This window comes from Patiria miniata, unplaced genomic scaffold (assembly GCF_015706575.1).
Source record: "Patiria miniata isolate m_02_andy unplaced genomic scaffold, ASM1570657v1 HiC_scaffold_20, whole genome shotgun sequence".
In the NCBI taxonomy this organism is placed as follows: Eukaryota; Metazoa; Echinodermata; class Asteroidea; order Valvatida; family Asterinidae; genus Patiria; species Patiria miniata.
The window spans coordinates 12,702,209-12,712,753 of NW_024037059.1; the positions used below are offsets into that span (position 1 = coordinate 12,702,209).

The 10,545-nt window shown below is 40.8% G+C and overlaps 1 long non-coding RNA gene across 1 annotated transcript; it reads left to right on the forward strand.

Moving 5' to 3' along the window:
- On the forward strand, positions 1 to 2,962 carry LOC119727281. The gene is made up of 3 exons (XR_005270934.1): positions 1 to 283; positions 1,044 to 1,164; positions 2,577 to 2,962. It is a non-coding gene; the product is annotated as an uncharacterized LOC119727281 (long non-coding RNA).
- Positions 2,963 to 10,545: the final 7,583 nt, after the last annotated feature.

Below are 10,545 nucleotides of genomic sequence, written 5' to 3' on the forward strand. Positions count from 1 at the left end.
GAAAGTTTGTGGAGCGAGCGTCGGGGAACGTCGTCTATATTTGTCGCGTTCCTAAATTAACGTTAGAGCTAGAAGATACGGAAAGAATGAGATTTGCTGATGTGTTTACATGCCTGTTGATGTTTCTGTCCAACTAACTGGTAGTGTCAGTTTCGTTAATGTCGAGAAAACAATTGGCATTCATTGCCCCATGGAGCTGTCAAGTGACACTCGCCCGACTCGGGTCCGAGACGCGTACGGGCCCACGTGTTCAAGACGATATGCTGACCTGCTGGTGCTGCTGGTAAGAGAGGCCGGGAGTATTCGACTGGATAAGGGAAATTTGGTCCATTAAATTTTAAAATAGGGGGAAGAAACTCAAACTCCAAATGGATGACAATTTTTTTGTAGCATAAGATTAAGGCTAAGCACTTGCCTTTATTTCACCTGGTTGACTACATGTAGCTTGAGTAACTCCAGCTGACATGCTCATATTCCATGTATTCATTCACATGTAGCGCTGGAGACATAACTAGGGAGTTGGAGTGTGGTAGCAAGGGACCCTTCCGGAATGGCCTCCCAAAAATTGTCCCTTTTCACCTCTAATATCCCACTGCAGATTTCATTTACATACCTCATACATTCAGCAGTCATTCACGAAGCTACTGATCGACTTGAAACAGACCACAAAAAAAATAAAAATGTGAAAAATCTTGACGATCTCGGTGGCTTGTCCGTAAAGAAATGTCCAGTTCCAACAGCTGTCGTCCATTTTGTTTGGTTAAATGCATGCATCACATGATGACATCGAAAAACAATCTGCGCGCGCGGTGTATGTGGGTACCACACCGCTTTCAGGCGCCACAAGTGGGTTCAGTTTTCGTCACGGCTGCGTTGTCGCGGAAAGCAAGACAACGAGAATGCTTTCCACGACAACGCACCAGACGAAAATTTCACATTTGTTTTTTGTGTGGTCTGTTAATTCAAGTCGATCATTAGCTTCGTGAATGACTCGGGCGCATTTTATTTTGCAATTAGTAACGGGCGGTTGAATTCTCCCCCAGATCGCATATACCCATGCTTACCCTACATTGTACCTGCAGATTGCCGCCCAGGCCATTGCTCTTTAGAAAATGCAGGGCACTCGAAGTCTCATCGATCGGATTGAAACTCCCAAAACTGAAGGTAGGCCTACATGTATTATTAAAACCATGTGTCATTCGCTTGGGAAACCCTACTTCTACTCTACATGTAGTTCTAGAATTAGAAGCACTCGTGTGCGCTTTAACTTTAAGTTCTAGCCCTGTGTTTTTTGGAGGGTCAATGGAAACATTTTCAATAGTCGAATGCATGTTGGGATTGGAAGACAAACAAACCAGGCTACATGTATGTGAATGTGTGCACGAATCTATGGGGCCGAGTACCAGTTACAGTACAACTTTCATTTGATTCCATACAAGGCCAACACTCAGACCTCCTGCACATAGTCTACGGGCCATTACAGAAAAAGTTAAAGTATTATCAAAAAAAAATTTGCACGCTAAAATAGTGTTTCTTCATCAGATCTAAATACAACTTGTGGCACTTTTCAGGTCATATTAATAAAATTAAAGAATATAAATGGTGGCCTTGTAAGTTGTATGGAATTCTTTCCCAAAAATGTAATGACTAATTTTTCTTCACATATTTTCAACATGGACTAGCAGATATGAAAATTGAATTTGAAAATGTGCATTTGTCACCGAAACACACTAATTCCACTTAGGACTCGCCCAAACCTTGCCCGGCATAACCACTACACAGGTCCTTGAAGAAAATAACGATCCACGATGAAGATGCAGCCTCCATATATATTACATATGGTATTCTTGCATGGGGTAACAGCAGCAGTAGTAATATTAGTCGGCTCTTTAAATTACAGAATGAAGTTTTACGAATAATCAACCATTCCAGTTATCGAGAACCTAGTAATCCCCTCTTTTATAACTGTAATATTTTGAAAGTTCATGATCTTTATTCTCTCCAGCTGGGATCCCTTATGCAACAACTTAATAACAATAAATTGCCTAAATCTATACGTTCTTTATTCATAAAAAATGAAGAGGTACACCATCATTTTACACGGCAAAGTAAAGAATTTCATCATTCATACGCACGGACTACTTTTTCCAAAACCACTGTGAAGCATGAGGGGCCCAAGCTGTGGAATTCGATTGACAAGTCACTAAAGAACATACATGTAGCCAGTCCATCTACCTTTAAAAGCAAATACGAATATCAATTATTAAACATGTATTTATTTATTATATAAATTATTACAGGGTTACGGCATACAAACTTATTGAATGTAATGTATTTTGTATATATTTTTTGTCATTATTTAGTTTGTTTCCCTGGGTTTTTGTCGTATTTTCCATGGTTGTAACTTGTGTATTGTTGTTGACTTAATGTTCACGGGGGCCCCCACTCGACAAGCAGTGCTTCTTGGGGGCCCCTTCCATCACCTTATATACCATCCTTACCTATGTATTGACATTGACATGGAAAGTGAAGTGCAGAAGTATATTTACAGATCTTTATGATTTTTATGAATACAGATCTGATCTAGTTTGAAGCGCAGTCTTTTCAATGTTGCTGCCTACAAGTTCCAGAGCCTGTCCAGTTCCTGTTCTGATGTAGCAGCCTTCCCAGCCCATGACTCTGTTCAGGTTTGGTGCATGTAACTCGGCCCTATCCCCTGTTTCCTTGCTTCAAGGCAGGTGAGTCTTGTTTTAAACATTTATGGACCATTTTAATTGAAATGGTACATGTACACGTATGTACAAATATTTTCCCATAGTCACCAAAACACACAGGATTATCCTGTCATGATTTCGATAATATTCAGCAAAGGTAGTATTTTTTTTAAAAGTTTTACTTTTGACCCTCAATAAAGCTGTTGTTTACCAATGGAATTATACCAAGATTTCAGATCATGTAAATAATGCATGACAAATTATATGAAGCTACTTCCATCAGCTTTGTGAAAGAGAATAACAAAAAACAATGTCACTTTCAGAATGTTGATACAGCGCTGGAGGCGGAAGGCACATACATGTACTGCGGCCAAAAGCTTTTGAGGGAATGCAGGATCATCCCTGATGTCATTGCACACCTTCTCGATCGTGTGTTGCACCAATTGACTGAGGAGGTGTGCAATAACGTCAGGGGTGATCCTGCATTTCTTCAGAAGCTTTTGGCCACAGCACACGCCTTTTGCCACCCTCTCCAGTGCTGTACATGTACATGGGAGGAGGTTAAGTCAAAAGTAGCAGATTCTGAGAGCCTTTTTTTTCGTTTTGCACTTAAATCCAACCCTCTTGCACAAAGCTGATGAAACTCGCTCTATAAAATTTGTCATGTCCCATTTACATGATCTGAAATGTTGGTTTAATTCCATTCATACATGTACATGTAAGCAACAGAGTTATTTCGGATCAAAAGTAGGACATGTTTTTTTTACACATAGTACCTGATATATTACTGTTAAACTTCACGTTACAAAAGCGATGTAGTGAGAATGAATGTCGCCATTGCATCTTGGCACTTCAACTGTCTTTAGTTTCTGCTCTTGCAATTTGAGCTGGAGAGCGTCATGTCTGATGGTGGATAGAAACGGATCTATCATTACAATGTAACAACAGTGTTCCATTTCCTGAGACTTCTCCAAGATGACGTCCCTGGTTTGTCTGACAATCTTCCTTGTTAAAGTTAATTGTGCATCCTTCTCAGTGAGAAGGACATGTATGTATCTAAAGGTTTTGAAGTTGCCCTTCATGAGTTACGTGGAGTGCCAGTAGCTTAAACAGTCAAGACATACACATGTACAATGTAGCAATATCATCTAATCCCTGGATGTACGGCTGTGGTAGACTTGCTCATTTTTCACCGTTTCTCCTTCATAACAGCTTTTGAGCAAAGTTTGGCTTATAATTCATCCACTGCTGTGCAAGGTCCTCTCCCTATTTTGCAAAAGTTCCAAGAACTTTCTTGTGTTTAATCTTTCTCTCTTAGCTTTATTCATCTTTTGAATGATATGCTGCTTGTGGATTATTTTGTCAGTTTGGAACCCCAGTCTTCTTCACGAGTACGTAAACTTTGAAAATGTTGTTTGTCATGGAATCAACAGTGCCCTGATTTGCTTGGTACAGAGTCGTATCAGTACGGATGCCTTTGGCTGAGAATGTTTGAATCTAACATTGTTCCGACTTAAATTATCTGGTTTCAGACGTGTAACTTTTGGGGAAAATGCCCCCCCCCCCAAAAAAAAAAAAAAATTGTGCAGATTGTACAGTAGTGCATTTAAAACCAACGATAAACTTCCAATAAAAAACATTCCCAGGACCTTGTTTCAATTCGGTGCTTCTGGGCCAAACTTGGAAAATGTACAGGCCCATTGTTATACCATGCAAATGAGACTACAGGGCTCACTGCTGACCCGTAACTAAGGACCATATTTAGTCAGCGAGCTCTGCTGAGTCAGTGGACAGTCATTATTGATAAGAACCCTTATTGAGTGTGATCCCCGTCAGCCCTCCTTCTGTCATTAAGTCCCGGTTTGCCGTTTGCTCTATGGTCTGGTCGCAGGGCACTTGAGAAAACCCATGCTGCTGCCGCAGTACACAAAATTTTCCGCACAAAAAGTGGCTGAATACTGACTTGTGTTTGGTTGAAAGTTCATTCATCTCCATCCAGTAGACAGGCAAATACCTGGAATAGTTAATCCTGTCGACTGCCATCATCCAGGGCATCATGGATCGAACCGCTGATGACACGAACTGCCAATTCCCCTCCTGGGTCCCTCTGATGAGGGATGAACAGAAGCAAGGTTTGGACCATGTTGATATAAGTACGCCACATGGCAAAGGTCGGTTTTGCCTGGTTCTGTGACATCCACTTGTCATACTCTGAGAGGATGTCATCAAAGTCATCTGAGCATACCTGTTCCATGAATGAGGCTGATGGGTATTTGTGTGCAAGAGACTTGATGGTTTTCAGTGTCTCGTGAACTTTTCCTTCTTGTAGCGTCTTCAGATACATGTACATTGTATATGCCTGCAAGCGCAATCTATGCAGTACCTATAAATGATCATGTGTATCCTGATACTTAGATTGTAGTGGTGACCACTCATAGCAGAGTTGATGGACCCTTGACCGACAAGTTCAGACTCCACAGCTACATCTTCCAATCCAGCATCTCTGAAACATTTCCCAATACATGCCAAAAATGCCATAGCTGTATGGAATTCCCAAAGATGAATGACCAACCTTTGCACGAAAATAGCATTGCTCTATAGAATCTGTTGGGCTTTGGCATGGCCTGCCTCTCTTGCAGATGAAAAACATCCCTACAAGTACCCATGGAAGTCAAATGTTACACAATTAGGCCTAACTATCAGATAAATTTCATTTCTAAAGATGTGTACATACATGTACATTGTAGCTCAGCTTTCCTAATGGTGTCTTATGTAAGGGGGACACCAAACAGGGCCATACAGTTACAGTTACTTTAAAATAGCATTTTCCCTTTCAGCGATGTCCTGAAGTTCTTCAGAAAGGAACTCGTATACAAAGGCCCTATTTGCAGTTAGCATTAAAGGCTCTGATAATGTCCCTACAATGTCATCACGAGGGTTCTCTCTCCTCAGTGAAATGGTAGTAGCCCTTGTTGTTGCGTCTAAGGAATCGCAGTCTCAGCCCATCTACACTTACATCAGTGACCTGAAGTAACAAACAAATATCAAAGGACATTAAAGTTGTGAAATTTAAATTGAAGGTTTCATATGAGAAATTTTACTTATCCAACAGCATTTTATTTCAGATTAGTATCCACCTTGAAACAAACTCTTAAAGATGCTGTGTCCGTACTTTTGGGCGTGGCACCCAAAAAAATAAATTTTCAAATTGAATTGCTAATTTTCTAGCATTGCAAAAGTTATTAGCTTTCCAATGAACGACAAAATCAGCCACGCCCAAAACCACAGACACAGCATCTTTAACTGTATGCAAGCTCTCCAGACAGAAGATATTTATCATTCTTAACAAACTTGCATACCAATCTGGAGCCTTTCGTCAAATGAAACAAGGACTGCAAACCGTTTTGCAAACACTGTTTTAATAAATCCCCGTCATCTGATTGGTGAATTGTAGATCACGTGACATATTATTATTCGGTATAAAGCACGGTGCGACCATGCATTATACCCATGCGTTATACCGTTTCACTTTGCGCTTGTTCCATGACGCGGTATTTGCGTGCAAAATGCATGCTGGTGTGCGCGTTCAGCGTAGCACGTATTGTTCCAAAGAGCCAGCGCTACAGCGTTGGGTTCAAACATTTTCGTGAAGGGGTAGTTCAACATCTTTAAAATTAAAATAAATTGTAGTTTATAATTTACCAATCAAATGACGAGAATTTATTCAGGTGTTGTATAAAACAAATAACGAATGTTTTACGTTCGTGCGATGGAAAGAATAATTTCATTCGGTGACAGATTGAATGTTCTATTCCACTCGGCTTCGCCTCGTGGAATAGAACATTCAATCTGTCACCTCATGAAATTATTCTTACCATCGCACTCACAAACATTCGTTATTTGTATAATATCAAACTTTAAAAGCCAAACCCTTCATGACTATAGAATTCTCATTCTTACCATTGCAGAATATATGAAGGTGGTCTTGCCTTGCACAGCTTCAAATTTGATTGCAACAAAAGATCCATTCAGTATCCTGCACACGTAAAAAGAAGTTAACAGATACAATTAGAATGAAGTTTGTAATTAATTCCTGCAGAAAAGATTTTTTTTATTGCGGGAGAAAGTTGTTTTGCACTTTTAAGAATACGGTAAATGTCAAATCATTTATAATTCAGCTGAAAAACTATGTACATGTATTAAGTACAATTCTTTCTCCACAAAGGATATATTTACATACATGTATACATACATGTATGCTAAAAAAATGGATGCTGTTTCAGTGAATAGCTGTTTGGCACATTCATGTATTTCTTTTACATTACACTTTTCACTTTTCACAAACTTCCACTTTGTTTCTTACGCAAGTATATTTACTTATTAAGGCTACAGGTACATGTACATCCGCAGATGTACTGGAAATGTTGTCTAGCGTCTAGAGCAAATTTCATACATCAGATTTGTGTTCAATGTACATGTAACTTTACTCCAAATGAGTTCTAGCCTACTCCTCATCTTTTCCATTCAAAAAAAGTCTGGGCAACTAAAAATCGCCGTTCTCTGATTCTGCATCACTGATGTCACTCTCATTTTCCGAGTCTTCACCTTTGCTAGCTACTACTTCCTTGTTGACACTTGCACAGGTCGGTGCAGGGTATGCTATTTTCTAGACATGTACACTTACATGTAGCTGGATCTGTACAGTTGGTGCGACTACATCTACCAGAACAATTTCCAATTTCCAAAACACTTTCTGGAGCAGGAGGAAGGCTTCCCCAGTGTATGGCCAGTTGACCATCTTCCATTTGCCAACTATGTCCTACTGGAGAGGGATGCAACTGCATTTGGACAAGACTTTGCTGATAGACTGTAGCCTGGTAGTTTGCCCTTTTGATGTGCTGACACAGAGAATTTCTGTTTGGTGGCATCACTAACTCCGATTTCGCCAAGCAGAACATGTTGTACCTTGCCTTATTAACTTCTGAGCTATCATGCTGTGCATACATCATGCAAACAAATTTCTCTAGAACCGCAATCATGTCTTCTGCAACTTCAGGTGAGCCACCTAATTGCTGGAATACTTCCCAGAAATTGTGATTCTTCAGAGAAGGCTGAGAGGTTTTTTTTTTTTGCCCTTTCCATAAAAGGCGCTGACGCTGTCACAACCTGTTAAACAATGCAGGCCAATCAGGGCAGCACTAACTTCACTCCCAACACTATTATGAATGGCCTCCAAATCCAATGTGCAGAGTTTTGCACCTTTTCCTGTGTGAAGCAGTACACGACACGGGATTTTCTTCACCAATGAAACCCATATGATGAAAATATCTGTGTCAGGAGACTTCAGAACAACACAGGAACTGTCTTGTGCTGCATAAGCTGCATGCAAGTACATACGAGTGTCGGCTTCCTCGTGGTTGCACTCCAGTTCAGGAACCTCATCCACATGGACATTGTCGTCTCGGTTGTCAGCATTACAGGAAAATGCATGGCACTTGGACCCATGGGCAAGAAAGACTTTGACCCCATGCATGTCTTCTCCCTTATGCAGCCTCCAAGTCTCGAACAGGTATTCGATCAGGTCTTCCTTATTGGCACTACATCCGCACATAATGACAAATGAACAGGACAAAAAAGGCAAACAAATACGCAAGAACAAGATTACAAATGGCAGGGAAATAACACAATAAAGGGAAGCCCGAAGATTAAACTTAAGATTAAGTAAATTGCGCTATAATGTGAGCTGGTCATGGAAGTGTGTCTTCAGACTGGCTAGAAATGAGTTTAGTGAATTACTTGGAGATCGATCTTTCGAACCCTGCCGATAACAACTAACCTAGCCAACAGGTTTCTATCTGTCTTGAGTGCAACCTCTCTCCCACGAACTGAACACTTCACAGTATTGGACATGTCACTGAAGGTCTTCAACTTCAACTTTTTCATCTTGAAAAAAAGGTCAACTTCTCCTTTCTGCAGCCTAGAACTTGCAAAGTCACAGAATGTGTTTTCACCCAACATTCTTGCCGTCTCCAAATCTGATGCAACCTCACAAGAAGCAACATCGCCTGATGAAATTTGGACCAACTCCTCTTGCTCATAACTAAATGGATTAATCATGCTGCAGACAACTTCTTTGTTTGTAGAAACATCATTCTGATCTCGTTTGATGCGACTTTGCTGCAGATCAGAATGTTTGCCTATAACAGGGCCTTTTCCTGCCATACATGTACGTACCTCACACTGACGAGGGATAGCAGCTCTGGCATGGTGTGTTGTTATCTACCTGTTACATGTAAGTGCTCCCATCTTGTTTGTGAAACCAATCATTCAATATTTCGTCTTTGAATCCCTGTTTGCAGTTTGCTCTATTGTGAGATCACAATAAAAAGTTATCATACAGCATAGCTATGTGTTGAAATTGTTGACTGAAAGCCAAATCATGCCACGCTGGATCAGGAAATGAGGAATACAGACGTGACATCAGGTTTTTGGTCTGTCCTTCTGCCTGAGGGAGAGATGACAAGAAGCTGTCTATCCGAAGTTGCTGCAATGTCTCATACATGAGTTTGTGGGCTCTGATACTTCTGTTGTAGTGATGACCGTTGATGACCCTGTTAATTGATCCAGCAGCAACAACCTCAGCCTCAATCAGAACATCCTACTCACCGCGATGCCGGCTCATAACGATGAGCTGAAAACATGTATATTTACCCCTACCGCGCCGTCATTTTTTGGTTATTTTGGAGCATGGTCATCATCCGACAATCCAGGGTCGGTAGCACTCCTAGTACCAGTTTTTTTCCCCCCCCCGCGTATACAACCCAAACCTGAATAGGCTCATAATTTCTATATTCACAAGTCGATCAAACTTTGACACTTCGAAAACCCTGTTTTCACAAACGTACCACGCCGGCATGATCGTTGGTCCCCTACATGTACTATGTAGCATCATATAGCCACAGCGTGCAGCACCAGTGATCACAAGGAAACCACACACACGTACACTAGCATGTCGTTCTTGTAGAGGTTATAAATGTTCATGATAATTTTGGTTCGTCATACCAATCGCGGAATCTCATTGGGTCAAAATACAGAAACACTCATTGATAAAAAAGTGTCCTTACTGCGCCGTTTGTTTCGTTCCAACATTTATAGAATTGTCAACCTCTTGCCCGTGATGAACAATGTACAATAATAATCTGTCACGATAACGCGGGATCGACTCAATTGTTGAGTCTTGGACAAAAGATTGCATTTATCAGCTGTCCGAATGTATAGTCAGGTTGCCCTTCCACACAGAGCAAAAAGGCACATGAAATGTCATTACAAAATAGCTAATTTATGTAATTGTCATTACAAAATAGCCGCTGTAGCGGAATTTTGCGCGCATGTGATAGCGCATCGGAACGGCGATATGTGTTGCTGATCGTTACTAATTTTCAAGCTTTTTGTCGGGCGCAAATGATTTATTGTTGGCTTCCAGAAGTGAAATCGACATCGGTATGATTTGCATCATTTTACTAAAATTTTAGGGGAAAAAACCAAATCTTTTTGAACTTGAATATATAATTATTAATGGCAGGCCCTTGCCTGAAATAAGGTTGCCTGGCGGGCAACCACCGTCAGCTCAATTGTTGCCCGCATGATTTTTTGGTTGCCCCGGGCAACCGGGCAACGGTTAATTTCGCACCCTGTTCTCAATTTGACATCTCAACTGTGTGTGATTCTTTAGGTGCAAACTCTGAGAAACGCATGCAGTTTTGCCATGTTGGTTTTTACAAGATGTCCAGCCGCAGTGGCAATTACACTCGCCCAAAACGAAAGTTCCCCT